Genomic DNA, 22,314 nt, shown 5'->3' with positions numbered 1-22,314 from the left:
AGTCAAGAAAGTTGACTTTTGAGTCCAGTACTGGACTTTGAGGCTCATTTTCTTCTGGGAGGTTGGTGGGGGCGTTTGCCTCCATTTCTGCTGAACTTCTACAGAAAAGATACCAATTTTCTTCCATTTTTATGGCACCACAATACTGTTCTAAATTGGAACAGAACATGCCAAGAAGTTATCTTTCCATGGAGAACTTGTTAAAATGCTTTTTATGAAAGTTTTCCCTATGGTTAGAGATCCTTCCAGGATTTTTATTTCGAAGGAGCACAGTAAGTTACTATGTGAGCCCCTCTGCAGCCTGTACCAGTGCCAGCCTGCCTGTCTGATGGTGGAAACCAGAGGGTCCAGCCAGCATGTCCCCTGAAGCACAGTGCCATCATGCTGGCTGCTTGCAGCCGACCACTGTGGAAGGTGACAGGGTGACACAATCATGTGACTCATTTTCCAAGCTGCTTCCTTTACGTTATGGAAACTGTTGCTGAAGACTGAAAATTCAGCCCATAACAAAATAAATGGGTAATCGTGCCTGGACAGCGTGGGTGAGCACATGTGCTTTAGCTAGCATGACTTTTAATTTTTTTTTTTTGTTATTCTATCTGTTTTTTAGATCTCTCATCTTGTGAACCTTTGGGAGGGTACAAGTGATTTGGGATCTGAAGGACACCTAATTCAATGCTACCCAAGATTCAATAGCTGCCTGTTGTTGGTACAGATCTAAAGGTGTGGCGCACATACTCGGAGAGATGGAACGTCGTGACGTGCTATGTACTTCAGCTGTCCAGGTAAGCAGCTCCCTCCAGTCCACACCACAAGCCCTTACACTTCAAGGTAACAAAACAAAACATCCACATACATGATGGTGCTCTGTCAAAAAATCCTCCTCAAGAGTTGTTTGCACAGAAAACATTTGAGGGATTTGCAATGAAAATAAAGGGACAAAGACCTCTGAACCTAACTGGGAAGTCCAGCATGAAGGGAGGGAGCAGAGGTCACGCACGTGGAAAGATGCATGTTCTCCTGCCTCGGAGAACAGCAAGTGTCACATCAGCTCTGTAACAGTGGAGCAGCGTCGCTCCTGAAGGTCAGGCTGTCAAGAGCTGACTTTCTCAAACAGACCAATATCTTTTTCATGAAGTAAGCCAAACTCCTGCATGAGACCTTTTCTTCAGTTTCAGGGGAAAACCGAGCTATTTTGAAATGCTCTTTTGATTAGTGCTGTGTAATACAGCATCCTGCCTTAGCCAACATTCAGCACACCTAAGAATTAGGGACGGCACTGCACCCGGTGCTTCTGTAATTGTGAGGAGCTGTACTAGTTACTTGTATTATACAAAAAGAAAACTATAAATCCTTTTGATGTTATCAGTATCCCTTGCTGAATGTTTGTGTGTGGATAATTCCAGTTACAAAATATCTCCTTGCTTACAATTTCCTTATCAAAACTAGAAGGAATCGGAATTCTCTCCTGTGCAATTGTATGGGACCAGGTCAGCTGAACTTTTTTGCCAAGAGTTTTCTCTGATCAAATAAGAGATCTAACTGGCATTCATGTAGATGGGGTCTTTTTGTGTGTTTCTTTTTTGTTTGGTGTTTGGGTTTTTTGGCAATGCATTTAGATGATTTCATATAAACATACCACTTAAGACTGTCAGTGTTGTTTGGGACTCTTAGCTCTACATTGTCTCAGGCAGATGGCTGACAAGCCAGATGCCCCCGTGATTAAACTTTTTTTTATTCCTGGTTTGGCTGCTGGGTAGTTGAATACTGGTCATATATGTGAGGGTTTTGTATCTTTATTTCTTGGTCAGTGAATATGAGACTAACATTAGTGTCTCTAATATAAAGTTCTGTAAGGGTCTTAGAGTGGAAAATGCTGGATATGACCTCAGTGGTGATGCCACCAAGTTCTGGGGTGTTTTGGAGATGCCAGTGATACAGACTGGGATAGTGCAGATGTTTGCCACTCATTCCTTTGCCAGCTGCTACACAACAGGAGCAGCAGAGCTTTTCTACAAAAAGAAAGCTCTCCTTTCAGGTCTCTGTAGAAAATACGGAGCATCCTCTTTCATTTTTGGAAGGAAATGAACCTAAACAAAGAACTGACTGTGCTGTGGCCTCTAGGCTGGTGGCCAGTGTCATTATCCTTTAAGGGCACATTACAGCAACCTTCAGTTCAGAGGTGTTGATTTGTATCTCTCTGGTGAGATGCCAGAATGGGGACAAGGCGTGGATCCCTCTTGTGTTGCTCAGTGCTGCTGGACCAGTCAGTGTCAATGGGAGAAATGTTTGTTCTGCTGTCATCCTGTCTTCTGGACGGGGATTTGGGAAGGACACAGTAAAGGTGACGTTGCAGGTAAATGCAAGCTATCAGACAGAAACAACTCTGAGACTGTAGGCTTTCCTGCCGCCAGATGTTACTAGATCCCACCCTCTGCTGCATGCTTTAGAGGAAGGCACAATCTTCACAACAGGCCAAATTCATGGGCTTCTATTTGCACCATAATCATCTCTAGAAAGAAATTTCTTACGGATTAGCATATGCCCAGAAGCGTTCACAATGAATAGGCCTTACAGTTTTGTCTTCAGTGTACCGCAGACATTTGGTCATATCTTCAGCTGGTGAAAACTGGCATTGCTTTGTTGCCTTTCCAAGTCAATTTACAATGAGTGAAGATTGGTCTTTCTGTTCTCCTTCACATGAAGGTCATGCAACTTTTGTGGCTTTGTGCAATATGTTCTTTCTAAAGAGAAATGAATGTGCAGTTGTCTTTTATTTTGCAATGATCTTTTAAAGTACTCAGTTCAAAGATTGGGTGTGCTTTGACACACTTTCCACCCATTTCTTTCAAATTAATAATCCTCTGGTGCCTCTCACATGATCTGTTGGTCCTGTGAGGGTTTGAGCTTTGATGGTGGAGGAGTCTTTGAACAACAAGGGAGGACTGGAAAATCTGGGGAACTTCTGTTTTAGAGGCTTTGATATTGTGCTGGTACTCTATCCTACTGTTCGGTTGTTTCAGTATTTCCAGTCTCAGAGATTCATTTCATAATAGACACAAGGATTCTCACTTGGCTTGTCTGTGATTTTCTTAGTTGCTTGAGGAAGACTGTAATAACTTGCTCACTAAGGCTGCCACTACCTTATATTCAGCAGGATCTAAAAGCAGGATTTCAAAGGAAATGTAGAAATCTGGAGGAGAACCAGCCCCCACTGAGGAAAGGTCTCACCCTAAAGCCTCAGTAAGAGAGCTGGGAGGCACGTATTTTTACATCCCTCTCCTTTCTTCTCTGTGATGATTAAGAGCATCGGCTGCTACTCACTGTGAGCAAAGGTTTAAGAATTTCTCTCACAGATAGTGGAGACATGAGTCGTTCTGCAGGCCTACCAAAATCAGGACTCAGCTTCCTGCACAGTCAGCCTTTGAATCAGATCCCCCAGTGTTGCAGGGAAGTGGGTTGTTAGCTGGGCATCCTCCAGACCCATCTCCAAAGGGATCCCAAAGATGAGAGCTCAGAGCACTCTAGGAAGCTGGAGGAGTCTCGAAGCATTTACAGGAACAAACTGACTTGAGAGTGTTTCAGGCACTGCAAGCAATGAGGAGGAGAAGTCCCCTTTGAAAGCCAGTTTAGGCTCCAAAGCCAGCAGAGGTTTGGAGGAACCCCTGCCTTTTCTGAGAAGAAAACCACAGAGTTTGAACTATGAATCCACAGCCACCCCCAAGCTATGGATAAAAGCAGAGTATCTTTAAAATCCAAGGCCAGCAAGTCTGGCGTGAGTGGTTAGGAGCAGGAAGCCTCCTACGAGACAGGAGCTCATCTGCTTTAAGAACATCAGGGCGTGTCACAGAGTAACGGAGCAAGATACCAGCACTTTCACAAGCAACACTAGGAGTCAGATCTGCTTTCTAATGTGTCCTTCTGGGCACTCTCCCATGTTGGGGGAGAGAGACCTTAGTTTATCAGCCCTTCCCCTACTAGGGGCACCAACAGAGACTTTCTGCTCTGTTTGACCCCCAGTGTTCTTAAAACTCATAGGAACTCGGTATGTTGGTGGCTGCTTCTTCCAATTCCAGTTGAAATTGGACAACAATTCCCAGAGGCAAGGAGGCACATGGTGTGACCGCACATATGGGTTGTCTCCCTTACGTACTGGGAGGAAACGGCTGCAGATCGGCTCTGTGGTGGAAGCTGATCTCCAGGAAGAATCACCTTTGAAGAGAAAGAAGTAACTGCCCTGTGACACAGAGTGCATCTGTCAGTGCTGTTTCACTTTGAGGCTGTCAGTAAATCATCTCAAAGGTCTTGTTTGCACTTGATGCTGCCTCAGAAATCCTGAGTCACTCTTTACCCGATTCACCCTGATACATCTGTTTACTCTATGGTTATATGATGGCTGTGAAAGTCCTTAAGTACAAAGAAAGTCGAAACTGGCTCCTTCCTAAAAATGTAGTCCTGCTGCTTTTATAATGAGAAAACAGGTTGGATGTCACATTCCTTGATAAAACGCAACTGCGTGTCAGTCCCAGCATTTCTCAGGTGTTGAGACATAGCTTAGTTTTGCTGTCTGCTTGTGCTCAGGATCTCCTGGCTGTTGAAGTCCAGGAGTACCAACACAGATTTATACCTCTAAGATGTTAAGTACAAATTACATTTATGTCAGACAGAAGCATCTCAGACTAATCCTCTCAGTCTCTGACCTGGAAACAATTATAGGTCTGTATCAGTGTGGAAAAAAAAAAAAACAACAACAAAAAAACCCAAACAATTTTCTTTCCATTTTCAACGTTGAAGGGTGTTTGGGGCCATGTTCAGCTCAGCTCTGGCCTGTGTTTACTGCTGTCTATGTACATGCACGTCTGTGTCACTTGGGTCACTCTGTCTTTGCTGAGGGTTAAGGCTGTGTACACAGCTGTTTGCTGGCGTCATCTGAAGTGCATTTACATTTATTCTGCAGTAACTTGGTCATGAATTTAAGCTCTGAAGGGCACCAAGCAATTGTGCTTATCAGTAGGAGCCTTGGTGCTCACCTCTTGCTGATGGGCTCTTTCCTAAGTTATCTTCAACCTCAGTCGCTGCTGGCAGTCCTGAGAGCTTAAAATCAGACAATTGTTTGAGCGTTCATTAAGCTCTAAATACTTAAACAGTGAAACCTTTATAAAAGCACCTCTGAAAGCTGAAGAAGAAAAATACAACTGCCTGTAATGAAACTTTCCTGCTGGTGGCTGTAAATCAGTAGGGTTTTAGTAGCTTTTGATGAGCATCTCAATGGGGCCTATCAATCTGACTGCATTTAAAGTTTCAGCCGTTGTTATAATACCCGAGTGATCACAAATCGTCTGATGACAGAGATAACTTGAAAAGATTTAGCAGAATGTGAGTTTAGCTGAAATTGTGACCTGACAACCATGGTGTCTCTAACAACTGCCTTAAGTCACTAATGTGCCTCTATCCTGGATGCAGAGACTACGCTGATGCCATTCTGTCTTTTGTGGCAGCTTAGCTACTGGTGTCCCCATCTCTCCTACCTCCATTTTCTACCTGAGGCAATAGCATTCACTCCTGACCCAGGAGACATGGAGTATAAATTCAGATAAAGGAGAGAAACTAGAAAAGCTGTGTATGAGCCAATGCCATCAGAAATTTGGGCAGCCACAGCCACTTCCCGGTCATATAATTCACTTTTCTCTAGCAATGGATGCAACATAGCTACTTAAGAGTCTCACCTCTTTATTTTTCTCCTGTTTCAAAGCTAATGGTAAAAAAAAAAAATAATTAAGGTATCCATGAACATCCTGTGGTTTAGGAACTTGGGGAAGCATAAATTGAGAGTTTTAGGCACTTATCTTCAACCAGCTATCCCAAAGGCCATTTGAGCTGTAAAGTCCATCCATCACTTTGGCTACTGACGCCAGTGCCACTGCCAGAGAAAGATCAGTCAGGCTGGATTATCAAAGTCAAACCCAGAGACGGCTCTTGTGGGAAGTCGTTAAGAAAGTCTCATGTCTTAATTCCTCATTGCGTAGGAAATAAAAAGGGGATTGTGCACGAGGGGTGGGAATGTTCTGTTACTTATTATCTGAATGCGTGGTCTTGAAAGAGAGGGCAGAGCCCCTGTGCAAAAGATAAATCATATTAATGCAGTTTGTTTCCCCATTTTTGCCTTCCAGTGCTGTCTTCTGGGAGCTGGAGTCCAGGAGCTTTGCACATGAACTCTTATATAGGGCTAGTAGTAAGAGTGGGTTGTTTTTTTTTGTGATAAGAAAGAGCCAGCCTTGGGGAAAAGGAAAAAAACAGACCCTCAAAATGGAGTGAAAGCTATTTATTCATAAGAGAGTGACCAGCTTGACTTTAGAGGTGCAAAGGCAGGCTCAGACCTCTCTCCGCATTCAGCAGCATTGACTGTGCTCAGGGTGCTGGCTGCGCTGCTGGCTTCCAGAGTCACCACGGGGGCTGACGGATCGGCTGTGCCGTGGGCAATGGATGTGACCGATGGCATCTGTCCATGCTGGTAGCGAGATCCCCTCTGGGGAGCAAGCGGCCTGGCAGCTTAGCATGGGGTGCAGTGGGCTTGGGAGCTGCAGTTTCGGTAGGGAGGGAAGAGGAACGCCTGGAAGCGTCTTTGGGGCACCTGTGAGAGCAGAAGGCAGGGATTTGCACTGGTCTGTGACATGCACTGTGGTGTGATTCAGTCGCCGGCCCTGTCTCTTGGCTCAGTTCAGAACACAAAGCAACTCAGAAGCTTCCCCCCCACCCCCACCCCTCCCCAGAAGCTGGGGCTTTTTGATAGGTATGTGCATCCCACAAGCAACTGTTTCTGTCAGGACATTTCATGGCTTTTGAGGGGAGTGTGTGTGAGAGGGGGAACCTAAGCAAAATGCACAGGTTTTGCTAACCAAAACCCAACTTTCCCTACACCTCTCTCTCTCCAGGTAAGATTTTTTCGGGGTTGGGTGTGGGTGTCTGTGTATACGTGATTCGCTTGGATTTTAGGAAAGAAAACCTACCTGGGAACCAAAACCTCCTTTACAAAAATACTGATAAACCTTTTCCAGTTCCATGAAACGTTTCTCAGAAGGCAGGAAACAATTTCTTGCCTCCCTCCATGTGGTTAAACAAGGCTGAGCAGTGAATGGGCAAGATGAAGTTTGATGGTGGTGAAGGGCCCTGGGGCTCACAGGCACAGGCTTTGAGCTGGCAAAAGCCAGCAAGCTCCTACCTACGCAGTGAACCAGGAACTGCAGCATTGGAAATGTGTCCCAGCGCCAGCTCAGTGAAGTCTGAGCAAGAAGGTACATATATCTGCCAAAGGCCAGGGTCCTAAATCTGTCTTCAGGGGGAACTTTGCACAGAAATCCACTGAAAACCAAGGAAGTAGCATGATTTTTGGACCCATGGGAGAAGGGTCAACACTATCCATGTCAATTAAGCAGGTAGGTGAATTTGAATAAAAGAATGGCGTAGCTCAAAATACATGGCTGTAGCTTGCCCTCCGTGGTCTGGTAGGGTATCTCAAGATACCCTCTAAAAAGCTGTTCAAGCTTCTCCGGTAGCAGACTTGTAGGAGCACTGACACAAGGCACAAGTGCAGTGCAGGTTACACACTCCCTCCTTCCTGCATAACTTCATCACTGGCTACTTTGCCTCTCATCGGATTTGATTAAAATCTCTCAAACTGCGTTAGAAATGGAAAGAATACTGCTATTAATTTTCATGGCTGCTTACAGTGGGCATGTTGCATTCAATAGTTCAACGGGTAGGTCAAGCTGCGGTGTTGTTTTAATGAAACCGTGAGACGTGCCGTGCAGAGAAAAGCAAGCTGGGTTCCGCTTCACGGTGACTCCCCCACTCTGGTGGGTCTTGCAGGAGCAGTTTGACTTGCATGCCCCGTGGACAGGACATCACGTCACAGTGAGCAACTTCCATAATTGCTACTGGTATTGGTTATCTTGGCAGAGAGGCCGAAGACTGAACACACTGCAGGGAATGAGCTCTGGGCTTGCTCTAGAAGAAACCTCTTTAGCTAAGGGTCAGGGCACATGGACAGGCAGCAGTAAAGAGGGAGCTATTATTTCTGGACAGACAGCTGACACTAAGGGTGCTTATTGCAGCATATTTATCTGTAATTTAAAATCTGGGTGTGTTTTCTATGCTTAAAAAAAAAAAAAAAGAAAAAAGCTGAAAGCAAGCAACAGGAAGAGGGTCTGAAATAAAAGGTTGCAAAAAATCAAATGAGCAGCTTCCAAGATCTGCATGTCCGGGTATTGCTCTGGGTGGAAGGTGGCTTGTTTTCCAAAATTAGCTCTTGGCTTATGCCCCAGTAACTAAGACCATGCATCTGTACTGGCTGTGGCCCAAGGCTTACCCTAACCTGTCCCTGACTGTAACTAGTAGCACATGCTTAGGGGAAGCATAAGAGAGAAACTGTCGTGTGATCCTTCCTCTGTTATTCTTCTGGAGAAACTGGCTGCTCATGGCTTGGATGGGTGTACTCTGTGCTGGGCAAAAAACTGGCTGGGTGGCTGAGCCTAAATATTGGTGGTGAATGTAGTCAAATCCAGTCAGCGACCAGTCACAAGTGGTGTTTCCCAGGGCTCAGTACTGGGGGCAGCTCTGTTTAATATCTGCCAGTGATCTGGACGAGGGGATTGGGTGCACCCTCAGTAAATTCACAGACAACACCAAGTTGGGCAGGAGTGTTGATCTGCTGGGGGGCAGGAGGCTCTGCAGAGGGGTCTGGATGGTCTGGATCGATGGGCTGAGGCCAACGGTGGGAGGTTCAGCAAGGCTGAGCGCTGGGTCCTGCACTGGGGGCACAACAACCCCCCACAGCGCTACAGGCTGGGGGCAGAGTGGCGGGGAAGCTGCCTGGTGGGAAAGGGTCTGGGGGCGCTGGTTGATGGCTGGCTGAACACGCCCAGGTGGCCAAGGTGGCCAACAGCATCCTGGCTTGTATCCAAAACAGCATGGCCAGCAGGACAAGGGCAGTGACTGTCCCCTTGTGCTCAGCACTGGTGAGGCCGCACCTCAAATCCTGTGTTTGGTTTTGGGCCCCTCTCTGCAAGAGGGACGTAGAGGTGCTGGAGCGTGTCCAGAGACGGGCAACGGAGCTGGGGAAGGGTCTGGAGCACAAATCTTATGAGAAGCAGCTGGAGGAACTGGGGTTGTTTAGTCAGAGAAAAGTAGGCTCTGCGGGATCTTATTGCTCTACAGCTACCTGAAAGGAGGCTGCAGCGAGGTGACACTAGGTCTTTTCTCCCAAGTAACAAGCAATAAGACAAGAGGAAATGGCCTCACGTTGTGCCAGGGAAGGTTTAGACTGGATAGTAGGAAAAATTTCCTCACTGAGAGGGTGGTCAGGCATTGGAACAGGCTGCCCAGGGAAGTGGTTGAGTCACCATCCCTGGAGGTAATTAAAGACCTGTAGCTGTGGTGCTGAAGGACATGGTTTAGTGGTGGGCTTGGCAGTGCTGGGTTAACAATTTGACTTGATGATCTTAAGCATCTTTTCCAACCTAAATGGTTCTATATTGTATGATAACCTCCGGCCTGTAGTCCCATCTTTTGGCATCAGAATCTTGGTGATTTTTTGGTTGAGCTGGCAATTGCAGTGGTTCTAGGCTTGGTTTTGGGGGTTGTTTGGGTGGGTTTTGGTTTTGGGAGAAGTATTGAACACCTGTGCTTTAATCACCTTTCTGCCCTCTGTGTCTCTACAGAACTTGGTCACCTCCCCCTGCCATCCCTTCTGAGCTGAGGCATCTTCCCAAACCCTGCCACCCCTTTCCTGAGCCGAGGCATCTTCCCACACAGAGGCAGGAGCTGTGCAGTATGCCAAATCACTGGTCAGTCCGTTCTTCTTCTCCATGGGTTGTCTATCCTTTTCAAGAGAGGGTGATGAGACGCACACCTCCCCAGCATCCCTACTCCCTGGGAAGGTCACCCACAGGGTCATTTTTTTATGGTGGCTATAAAAAAGGAAGGCTTCACCTTCCTTCTCTAGCCTTTCAGTAATACTTTTTGAGATCCTGCATGCCTTCATGACCATTCCTGAGCCTTGAACTGGCTTTTTTAAAGTACTTTCTGCAGCAGCCCCAGTAAAGTGACAGATGACTGTGAGAGCAGAAGGAAGCATAATGTGCTCACAAAGTAGAGAACTGCATGTGCAGGTAGACACTTATTTTATACTTTGACAGTGTATTATTTGTGCTCTTATAGCATGACCAGTGTCCCTTTGCTGCGCATCTGCTTGGTCGGCCTTGGAAGTGACCTGATTGCAGCAAGCAAGACAAGCAGAGCAGAGCATTTCCAAATTCTTGGTCATATTTGAAAACTCGCTGAATTACCGGCTGGTGTATGTGGATGCTGTGCTAGAGAGAAAGAGGAAACATTGGTTTGAGTTGTAGATTGCAAGTGTTTCAGAATGACCTTGCAATCCCCTGCATGTGGAGTCAGCCATGTCTCAGACACCGCTGCTGTTAAGTAACAGCAATGTAATCTGGTCCTGGGGTTATTCTGTGTACATACCCTGATCGTTTTGTGGTTTTGAATTTCCCCAAACCAGTTTTTTTTTTTTTCTAAACTTAAGTAGTGAAGATTAAATCCCTCTTTGAGGCATTTTTATTCCTTTTTGTAGATGTTACTGTCTCACTGAGAAAACAAATTTGATTATGAAACACCCTGTTCCCATTTCTCGACTCTTCCCCTCTGTATCTGGAGACCTATGTCCCCTCCCCTTTTGCATATGTTTTGATATAAAGCTCTTGTTGTGCAGGACGTGTATACATAGGCATGTGCTACCTATAGACTGACTATAGAGCTTCTTCTGCTTTGCTGAGAACAGGTGAATTTAATCAGAGCTGCAATAAGGACTGGATTTCCAGTCCTTGCTTTTTTATTTATGTAAGTTGCTTTTATTTACCTAAGTACAAGCCCTCTTCCCGCTCTTGGAAATTTCCACTGACTCCATTCATTTCTTCTTCAGGATTTAACTTCATCTGTTCAGATCAGCCTTGCTGGTCAGGGTTATTCTATCCATTTTTATTCAAGAACAGGGTTAAGTTGGTAACTCTGAACTCTCGTCCCCAGGAAACAGGCTTTGACACGGTAAATAACAGACCATGGGGGTGACTTATTTAGGTCTGTTGCTTGGATTGATGTCTCTCTCGTCTAGGGAGGTGAGCTAGTCTTTGTCAGAAAATAAAAAGGACAGAAGTGTAAATAGAAATGCATTAATTTAGATATCTAGGCAATGTCTGTAGAGTTAAAATGATTGAAAACTTAAGGATAATTGGGAAGATGGCAGCAGTACCTCCCTGGGCTTTACGCAAGAGGAGCTGTTGCATTTGGGGGAGAAGAGGAGGATGAAGTGCTGAGGTACTTGGGTAACGACTCTGTTTTGCTTTGTCACGAAAAGAGGGATGGTATAAAGGGGAAGGCAGGGGACAGAACAGCTTTTATGTTTGGGCATGGGCTGGGAGAAATAACATGCTGTAACTATTGGAGCTGACACAGCAGAGGCCCATTTGGCCGGGAATATAGGGCAATAAATGCAGTCAGGTGATTGGAGGGTGTTGTGCGTAAGGCTGCCAGGTAGTTAAGCGAGAGCCGATCAGGAAATAATTATGGCTGATAAGAGGAGCTTGTAAGGAGGCCAGCAACTTCTGTGACCATGAAAGGTTTTAATGATTAACTATTATGGAAAGGCTAGAAGCACATTCTCCCCTGTCTTCGAAGTCACACCCCACTGCTCTCTCCCGCGTCATTAACTTCGGCGCTGCCCCGCTGGACGGCCGACTGCTGTGCCAGGGCATTGCTGGTGAGCGTGAGCCAGCTTTAATGCAGGACGGTCTCTGGGATGTGAATGGAGAAGCCGGTTGCTTCCGAGACGGGCATAGGTAGCTAAGTGCTGGGTCTGCCCGGGTCCCTGCACCTCCTGGAGTTAAGTCCTGGGGGAATCCGTACCCGGGGACTCTGCAGGGGATTGCTGTCCCCTGTATATTGCAAATGAAACCCCACCCTGGCAGTAGGCTCATGTGTGGGTGGGTGACAGAAAGCTGTGTGGCTTGAAAAAGGGTTTGGGGAAAAGATGCAAGAGGGAGGAGAGAGGAAATCTCTTGCGCTTTGAGTAGGTGCAGCAGCGTATGGTGCGGGTGCCTCAGGACGGGTACACCAACACATGCACAGTGCAGCTCCCCAGGACTGGGCCTGGACACTGTGTCTGAACATCTCCTTTCTGTTTCCTTATGCAATGATGAAAAGAGCAGACGTCAATAAATGCAGCTTTTGCCAACGCGATGTTGACAGTCTGTGGGTGTTTGCCTGCTGCAGGATTTACAGCTCGGTACAGCCCTAATCATTCGCCTTGCTCACTTGCTCTGGCTTCCGAGGCTCACACAAGAGAAGTGACCTACCACCATCAAAACTTCCGCTTCCCACAACTGGGAATAGTATTCCAGTCTGGTGGGATTCCATCTTCTCAACCACTTTGGCTCCATTTACAAAGTTCTGTACGCACAGGCTTGCACCTAAGTGGCCGTGCTGCGGGAAGATGAAGAGGCCACAGACCCTGCTAGGACTGTACGATGGATGGTGCTCAGCGTGCATGAGATGAGATTTGTATATTCTGGCTCTGTATGTTCCTAGGATTGGCCGAGGGGTGCAGGGGTGGTGACCACACAGCAAGCTGGCCTTGTCTGTAGTTGGGTCGGCCCTTTGCAACACACCACAAAGCGCCATCCTTTGCATGGTAGCTCGCTCTTCTTTCCGCTGCTCCGCCTGTACCAGTGAGGGCAGAGCTGTGCCCGGTGCTTGGCAGGCGCTGAACCAGCAGTCTCCAGATTCACTCCATGGAGGGAACTGGCCCGGAATATTAAGGCGGCGGTGGTATTGGATGTAGACAGTGGGAACGGCGCTGAAACAGTACTCTGGATCCTGAATAGACTTTCCTTTGCAACCTTACTGCATAGCTGTTATTATAGCGTTTGCTAATTGATTTTTCTTGATTAATGCTAGCTAATTGATTTTTATTAATTAAGTCACATTTAGTGACTTCTAGGGTTAGGCACAGCTATAAACCTGTGCACAGACCATCTGCAATGAGCACCAGTTTTTCCAGCTCAAGATTTGCCCCTGGCAGGACAAGGTGCTACCAACCCTGTGGACCCCCTGTGCTGGACCCACAGTAAATGTGGTATTTACTGTGGTATATAAATACTATAAAAGCATGTAAAGGTGTGCCAACAGGCCGAGGGAGCGGGGGCAAATCCACAGGCTGTTGTTGGGACTGCCCACAGACTGCAGGTAACTCCTGTGTCAGTCTGTGTTGCTGTATGTGTTGGATAACCTTGGCCAAGATACAGTTTCCATCATCATTTCTGAGAAAATTACGTCATTAATGTATCGTCTTTAATCAATAGGCCATGGCCCTGATTCAGCAAGACACTTAAGTACACGGCTAATATCCATCACAAAGTCTGGTACCTTGATAGGTTGGTTTTTGTTTTTTAGGAACCTGCTTTTTGTATTTGCGATTGAATTTGTGCTAAACTGAGGGGTTTGTGCCTGCAAAGAGCATCAGCTGTGGCTTGACCATGAGGTGCCATGTGCTCACAGTATAAATATGACCTCAAAGCTGTGAGATGCCATCATGTGGAAAACAAAAATCAAAGAAAGCCAAGAAAAGGGAGAGACTGTTACCAAGTGGTGCATTTGGCCTCTTGTGACCCACCTCACCTGCACGGAAGGTTGATGCAGAGATCACAGATGATGGAGTGGAAGGTGTGATTTTGGTAAAATTGCATTTGACTGTTCTTAATGCTGGACGAGCACACCGTGCCCAGGAGGCAAGGGGAGAGAGAGGACTTGCTGATGAATGGGCAGAAAAGCAGTTGATCATACTAGGGGAAGCAGAAGCTCTGACTTACTTTCCATGTACAACTTAAATGAATCCTTACAAGTCCCTATTTGATTTCTTTTTTCTTAACAAACATTTATATTTAAAGAAATCTGTAATTTTATTTTAAACTGTTTCTTTTTTTATTTGAAGGATGAGTTAGGAATAGTTGTGAAGCAATTGTTCATTAGGCTTGTAGCTGGGTTTCATTTATTTTTAATTCTGTTCAGCTTGGATAGCTTTTAATCAGTTTAATACTTAACGTCTCATTTCACTAATTGTTATTTATTCCATTCAATTATGTATCTTACAAGCATTCATTTCCCCTTACAGATCTCCTATAATGACCCCTAGGAAGCCGAGGAAATGAAGGCAGAGAGTTTCAAACCACCTTGAGAACAGCTTCTAGTGACCACCTTGCATGTCAGGAGCCTGAGCCATAATAGCAAGAGGCAGGAAAACTGGGATCCTCCAGCCACTTAGATGCTTTTGAGAAATTACTTCTAAACTGTATTTAAGCACTGCAGTAAAGCCCAATTAAGTAAGTACTTAAGCAGAGGCTTAGTTTAAAGCACACAGCCAGTCTTGCTCCTGCTTGACAAACTATATGCTGTGAGTTCAGTTACTACTTGCTTGGGGAATAGCTGGAGCCATTTGCCTGCCGGGAAGATTTGCCGTAGGCATGTAGCAAGGAGGAAGAGTCTGAGCTTCAGGTGTTGAGCTGGTATCACCTGGAATTATTTGGTTGACTTGGATGGAGGTGGTATGATTTACGCATCCATCAGGGGTACTCAGCAATGCTTTGGTCTTGTTTGTAATTGTAGCGCCAAGTGAAGAACTGTGGGGACTCACTGTCACCTCCCCACATACAGGCAGCCACATCTGGCCGTGGGCTGTGTCTCTGTGTTACATTGCAGGGAGACAAATTTTCTCAAGCTACTGATTTTCTGGCAGAGCAGCAGCAAGGTTTGGTGGCTGAAAAGTGATGAACTCTGCACTGAGCTGTGGGGAGAGCCAGGGGCTCAGCACCGGCACAGTCAGCCCCAGCACAGTGGTGGGTGCAGCCTTGTGACCACAACCATACGGGTTTTGGATTCCAGCCATCAAGTAAGCACTTGGTCACACATCATGGACCACCTCTGTCCTCCCTTCAAACAATTTCCTTGCTGTGACCTGCTTTGGTCAGGGCCTGATCCTGACCTGAGAGGAGTCAATGGAGAGGTCAGCCCTGACTCTACCACAGACATTCAAGCCTTGGCCTCTCTCCTGAGCCTCTCCAAGGAGCTGCAGGGCTGACCACATTGCTGATGGCTGCCAAATACACTATTTTCCATTCCAGCCTCACAGCATCATTGTCCCTGCTCAGTAGTCCAGTCTCCCTGGTTACATGACAGCAAAGCTAGGACAGGCATGGCATGGTTTTGCCTTATGTTCATTGATCCTGGCTTAGTGCTCAGTGTTTAACATGACAAAAGGCTGTTTGCAAAGTCACAGCAATTAAATTCTCTAATGGTCCTATTTTTTAGAGGAGTTGAGTCTGTGGGATGTAAATGTATCACAAAAGTAGTCTGTTTAGCACTGTTGCTTTTTTAAAGGCAAAGCAGGCTTGTTGCAGCTCCAGGGGTGAGATCCACAAGATCCTCAGTGGGTGTGGTCCGAGCAAACCCCCAATAAACAGGGTTGGCCAGATCTTCATGGCAAGTTGGTGGCCATGTTGCATTCCTCTAGCAGAGCATGGCTAGTGAACACTTCTGAAATGGCAGAGATAACGACTGATATTTAGGAACAGGTCATAGGGTACTACCAGGAAGTCAGCCAGGAAGCTGTAAGATGCTCCTGTACTCCTACAACACAACAGCAACAAGCAGACCCCTGCCTGCATGGGCTGTTTAAACACATCTGTGGCTCCAGCAGGTTGTTCCACCCAGGTGTGGCTTGTCTTCAGTGCCCTTTGAAGCTGGGACTTGGGGACTTTAAGCAGCTTTCCTTCTGCTCCCAGCCATGACTGTTGAATTGCTGTGCTTGCAAAGACTAGAGAAAACATGAGACAGGGGGAGCTGGAGCTGGAGCAGTTGTGGAACAGCTTTGTCAGAGCTTGTCTTGAACTGAATCACTTTATGGTCCCAATCTGATCTGGATTGTGCTCATATGGGAACCACCCCCTGCTCAGCTTTCTACTGTTGTGGCACAAGGAAGAGAGATCTACTGAGCTCCAAACCCTCGTTCCTTTCCCAAAAAAACATTTTGTCTGGCGGTATGGACTGCTGTAAGGTTAGCACACCTAAGAGGTCTAAAGCAGAGCTCCCATCCTCTTGAGTTTTGTGGAGTCTCAGGATCTCTCTTTGGCTTGCATAAAACGAAATTAAAAAATCAAAAGCTGTCCTGCCCCAGGGCTGGCTGTTCTTGCAGTACCCTGTCACCCTGTGCTTCCTGGCACCCCCCGCCCAGTGCTGGTGCAGCTGGGGCATTCTCGGTTCCTCTCTTGTGGGAAGGCTCAAAGGTGGTTTTGCAGCCGAGGAATATTTCCCTGGGGGAACTACACATGGGGAGCTACAGTCGTTTTGCTCTTAGCTGGAGCTAATGGCTGAGGTGAAACAAAGTGATTCAGAGTTTGGAGAATGATTCAGAGTCAGGCTCTGGGAGCAGCTTCCCTAACTCCACATTCAGCTAAATCCAAGGGCATTGCTCTGGCTTGAGACTCAAGTTGGCAGTTTTATCTCCCATTGGTTTGTCTCCTGAAGCAGTCAGATGTGGTGTGATGTATCTTGGGATAGGTGGTTTTGTTTAAATATAGAAGAATTTGTTTGTGTCCCAGTTCCTTGGTTTCTGTACACTATTTTGTTGCAATTTCAGTGGCCTTGGGATCAAGCATGTAATGATGATGGGTGAGGGGTCCCTCCACTGCTTCACACAAGTCTAGAAATATACCTTAGCTGATGGCTGCATTTAGAAGCTGAAGTCAATAGTCTGCTGCTTTTTATTTAGCCAAGCATCCCTGCCAAAGCACCAAACTGTAAAGAAAAGTGACCTTCCATGGGCTAGGGGGGAGGTCAGGCCACCAGGATGAAATTTGGACAATACTGGAAGGAATAAACATGAAAGGCTCCAAGCCTTGCGTCGCACTGGAGATAGCTCGTGTTGACCTTGCTGAGGGCTGTTTGGTGCTGTGTGCTGGGGGAGAGTGCCTGTGCCATAGCTGGCAGCAGCTGTCGGGCAGTTGTAAACTCAAAATTAAAAAAGCACCATAGAGCCAGGAGGGCTTTTTCAGCCCTCTAAGCATCCGTTCCTTCACAGTGTGGAGGCACAAGCCAAGACCAGCCAGGATGGGCTAATTCTGTAGTAAAGAGGAAACACTTTGTCTTTGAGCCTGGCAGCATTCAAAGCTTTCGCAGTGCTGGAATTTGTCTTACAAATGGGGAAAAAGATTTCCCTGGATTAATATCCCACCAGACTTGGTTCAGCATACCTAGAGATCAGAATAGATCTGGTTGTTTTTATTTGGTTGAGAAATTAGAAGAGCCTGGCATGGCTGGACATGAAGTCATGCATTCACGGTGTTTATGAATTCTCTTGTGAATGTATGGAAAGCATGTGTATCATTTCAACTCCCAATGTTGGAAATAGTGCAAATAAATGACTGTGAGTCAGAAGAGGGTGAATCAGTATAAGTTAGTTCCACTGACAATCGTTTAAGAGCACAGACATGACATGGGCGATTATTTGGCTAATTAGAGCAGACCTTTGAGCATTGAAATCCAGGGTTTTCAAAGGAGCCTGGCAGAATTAGGTGCCTAAGTCCCTCTGCTATCAGTAGGAGGTGGGTACATACTTAATGCTTAGCTTAACAGAACATCCAAGGCATTTTATTCAGATGTTAAGGAAGCAGCATTTCCCCTGAGTGAGTGGGCAGCATGTTCCTAGCAAGCGGGACAGAACGCCTCTAGACAGAGACCTACAGCCTGTACCAGCCCCTGCTAATGCCCACTTCAGTCATCCACTCAGGCTGGAGCTGAAACTTAGGATGCTCACAGGAGTGTGTGAGTGGGAAGAACCCTCTGGCCCTGCCGTGCGATCTAAGGGTGGCAGCTCTGTCCCATAGTCCTTGCCAGCACTGCTTGGAGAGGGCGCCCACACGTCTGAGCAATAGCACTGCCCCGCATAAAACATGAGAGGGAAGGCTGTTAGTCCTATGTGTGAAGTCAGACAGTATTAAGATGGTTTCTGTTTGCTCCGCTGATGTGTGATGTGACTCTTGTTTATCCAGCAGTAAAGCTGCACATTTCTTAAAGGCAAGCTGCATGTCGGAGGTGTTCACCCAGACACTGATGCTTCCAGCAGAACGTGCTGCTGTGTCCCTGACTGCAGCTGCCACTGGAAATCTTTGCAGCCTGTTGATTTCTGCCCCCTCCCCTTTCTTTCCTCTGGCAGGCAGTGTATATGGACTGGTGCTGTGAGTGTCAGCCAGGCAAGAGTTAAATGCGGTCCCGGAGCTGTTGGCTTACCTTTGAAAGCACAGTGGGAGACATGTACCTCTGATCTTGTAAAAGAACCTGTTTTCTTGCTGGCAGTACAGCCTGCTCCAGTTAGAATACATGGGCTGAAACAGGGCCTGGAGTCAGTCTGTCTCCTGTTGCGGTGGTGGCACTGTCACTGCTTTTGTGGTAAGTAGGGCAATTTCAGTGCCAGTCACCTCTCTAAATACAGCCTTGCAAAGACATGAAAAGTCATTGATTTTTCTTTAGCCCCAGCGTGTTTTCCCTCCGTGAGATCATGGAGCTGGCAGGACAGCCCTGCCTGCAGAGGATTTGCTTCCACTTGGGCTCCAGCCAGGCAAGACAGGAATCCTAAGTGCTCGCTGCTTTGTGGCTCATCTGCAGCAGCAAAGCCCAACGCTTTCTCCCCCAGTTCACGCTCTCAGCACAGAGGTGGCCCAGGGGAATTGTTTGATTTTTTTCCTGTTAAGTGGGTTTACCCAGGGCAGGCAAAAGAGGAATGGAAGCATCTTCATCAAATGAGTACAATGGTCAGGTCTTGAAGGCCTGGTAAAGGCTGCTGCACGAGACAGTGCAGACACACAAGTACTAGAGATGGGAGTGTTAACTGGGATGCTACACTCTCTGCCACCAAAGTGCCTTCATGTGGTGGGCCAGGAATTGAGGTTAGGGGGCTGAAGTGATGGAAGGCCACAGTAGAAGTGAACAGAAGGTTTGGGAACTTGTTCAGATTCCCAAATGGCAAGTCTTCCAGTGTTGCAGGTCTTCCCATGCTGCTTCTGTTCTTGGGAGCTTTTCAGACCCATAGTAACATCTGTGCAGGTAACAGCCCTTGATGAGATCCTATTTGACAGACTTCCTAAGGTCATGCCTTGAGGTCACGTACAACTCTAGCATCCTTTGGCAATAAATTATGCAGCAGGGAACTGTACGTAGGAGAGCTCCACAGGCTGCCAGAGAGTGCCAGGAGCTTGTTGCTGAGAAGGAAATCTCAGCCTGACCTGAAATCCCTGCTCAGGGATCACTTGCTGCCTAAGTGAGTAGGTAGGACTCTAGTGACATCCTGGGCTATGTTACACAGAAAGTCATGCTACACATCTTCCAAACCCAAGACTTCTAGTTGCTACCAGGGAATGAAACCCAGGCCAAGCCAGTCTCCCTGACTCCGCTAGAAACCTATGCCCAGTTATGCCATCAAATTCCTCCATGGCTTACGGGTCCCGGCTTGGGAATTCAGTGGCTAGAATGGACCAAGCAGCTTATTTGAAATCCCTGCACACGACTCCATAATTAAGAACAAGAGAGATATTTGATATTAATTAGCTTTCATTGACCCACTTTTGACCCTCCAAATGCTGTTGTGGTACACTAGGTCTCTGAGAAAGCATGTCATTCTCTTTGGGGAGAGATTAATCTTCATTACTGTTTCTGCATTAGCTCTTTGTTAGTTTCTCATTAATGTTCTGGCAGATAGGCTGCTAACTGAGGAAGTAACATTCACACAGAACATTGTCAGGAAAATACAGTGCTTTCATGTGGTACAGTAATGGCCCAGGGCACTGCTGCCCAGGCATCATAGCACAGCCAGGCCATTGCGGATGGGCTAGTAGCAACAAATGATGGTCATGGATAGTGTGGCACGAGCAACAGGTCGTGTTAAACCATGTTGCTTGGTTTTGTTCCTCTCTTCACCTAGAGTGGCATCTCCCTTGATTGTCTCGTCCACATGTAGCTTCAAATCACCCAAGTTTCTGGGTCCTGCTTTGGTTCAGTTCCCACTGCTCCCTGTTGCAGAACATCCCCTGCTTAGCTCCACGGAAGGATGCAGCTGTAACACTGGGGACTAACTGAGGTCCACACCCAGGCTTTCTAAGGCCTTCCTGTTAATCAGGATACAACCCTGTGGTTTTTCACCTGAGATGAGAGGGGAGGAATCCAGTAGAGGCTACCTCACAGATATTTCACCAAAGTGGAGACCCTCCAGCAGGTAGCCTTAAAAATAAATTCCAACTGATACTTATCAGAAGAAAGGTCAGCACCAAAGAAATCATATTGTTTTGCTGCTCTGTGATCTCTCTGTCCCATCTAAATTAGGAAAGGGGCTTCAGTTGGTTTCCCTCGGCCGCACTCATATGGTGTTGCAAAAGTTTGCTTGACTGTTTTCTGTGCCATGGTCTTGCTACAAGAACAGTGTTGCTAACAAGGAGTAATGGTATGGTGTTTGTGGTGAGTCCCAGCCACAGGTCACAGAGAGCTTCTGCTCCCCTAAAGGAGTGACCCCCACAACCTATTCTGCAGGGGGATAAAACAGATAATTTCTAGTGACTTGCTGCGAATTGGTGAATGAGTCAATGGCCAAGCCAAGAGGCTAGGTCTCCTGGCTCCCAGGACTGCCTGTTGTACTTGGCTCTGGGCTCTGGACTTTGGAGAGCAGAGCACATTGCTGGAGTCACCTGGAAGTGGTGTGACAGATGTAGGAGTGCAGCCTGCTGTTCTCTTGCAGCTACTTCAGGATCCCACAAATCATTATCTGGAAGTGATTCATTTCTTTGCAAGTGCCACGAATGAGATATGTGTCAGGGTTACAGCAGTCTGTCGCAATGTTACATTGAGTTTCATTGAAAGTGTAAGGTCCTGGTTCAAGGGATTGTCTCTTTTCAACAGCGCATTGCAGTAGCTGAAAGAACCTGCTAAATGCAGTCCTTGAAGGCTCCAAAATTCAAAGGGAAATAAAGAGAAATAAAAACATATTTGAAAAAAAAGAAGAATGAAAGAAACAAACCATTGTGTTTAGATTTCTTGCATATGCATTTGGAATGTTTGGTACTGTTAGTAATGTTGCTGGTAGGGGCTGCTGTGTGAATTTATGAATGGGCTGCCAGTGTCAGTGGCTGGCTAGATTAGGAAACACATGGTAGAACAGAACAGAACAGACCATTTAAGTCGGAAGGGACCTACAATGACCATCTAGTCCAGCTGCCTGACCAATTCAGAGCTGTGTCTCTGGGCATGGGCAAGTGCTTGCATTTGGGACCTTTTATTCTGGGCAGCAAAGGCAGTGGTCAACAGCCCAGGCTAAGTACTCAAACACAAGGCTGTTTTCATTCAAGCACCAGAGTGAAATTAAGCCGTAGGATGACCATGGATCTTATTTATGTGCTTGGGAAGATGAAAGTCCTCAAAATACAGGCAATCCCTTCCTAAAGCACTTGTAGCTTGAAGAGTGTAACATCTCAACAGTAGTTAGACCTGGCTAATGTGGGAAAGATGGGAAGGAATTAGATGTGATGCTTTTAATGTGTCTCAGTGTCACTGGCAATTACTCACTTCTGTTGCAACAAGAACCTGGAAAGCTGGGAAGAAGCAGGTTACAAGAGAAATGTGGCAACTGTTTGGTCAGCTGGCCTGAGGAAGCTCAAAAATATGAGAAGTGCCTGTGTAAACATGGGATGCATTGCCTGCAAGGGAACCTGGATGGAACTGAATCCAGTTTCAAGCTATTCCTCCTTTATTCACCAAAATTTTTGAAGTGCCCCGGAGCTTTGCAGTTGCTTTGTAAGGTTATTCTTGGTGCAAGTACTTGGGACTTCTCAGGGTGTGCAAACACAATCTTTAAATCTGTTGCTTGGATTCAAAGTTTCGATGTTTGGACACATCAGCTATGTGGTATGTTCCTAATCTTCAAGTGGATGAGGGTAGTTCTGATGGTCAGGTTGGAGAGGTAAATACTCACCACTGCATATTTCAATGTTACTTTGAACAAAGGGCTAAAAAATGTGATTTATAGTCTTAGCAAACATTCCTGCCAGGGAACATATTTGCTAGATTGTTGGTGAAAAGCTAGATCTAACGGGATGTGAACTCGTTCCAAGGTAATTTTGTTTACACATTTCAAATACATGATTGCAAATAATGTTGCTTTCTGCTCTC

General features: G+C 46.4%; 1 long non-coding RNA gene across 1 annotated transcript in view; it reads left to right on the top strand.

The window, feature by feature from the left end:
- Positions 1–22,314, top strand: part of LOC308063404 — a 314,414-nt gene that overhangs the window by 111,090 nt on the left and 181,010 nt on the right. The window contains exons 4-5 of the long non-coding RNA XR_013927953.1: positions 611–785; positions 9,717–22,314. The exon at positions 9,717–22,314 is cut by the window's right edge and continues 19,268 nt beyond it. This is a non-coding gene — a long non-coding RNA (uncharacterized lncRNA). The remainder of the gene's footprint in view (positions 1–610; positions 786–9,716) is intronic.

Source organism: Falco punctatus (genome assembly GCF_963210335.1).
Source record: "Falco punctatus genome assembly, chromosome: 4".
Lineage (NCBI taxonomy): Eukaryota > Metazoa > Chordata > Aves > Falconiformes > Falconidae > Falco > Falco punctatus.
Note: the sequence above shows the minus strand (reverse complement) of the source record. Positions and strands in the feature narration are given on the sequence as shown.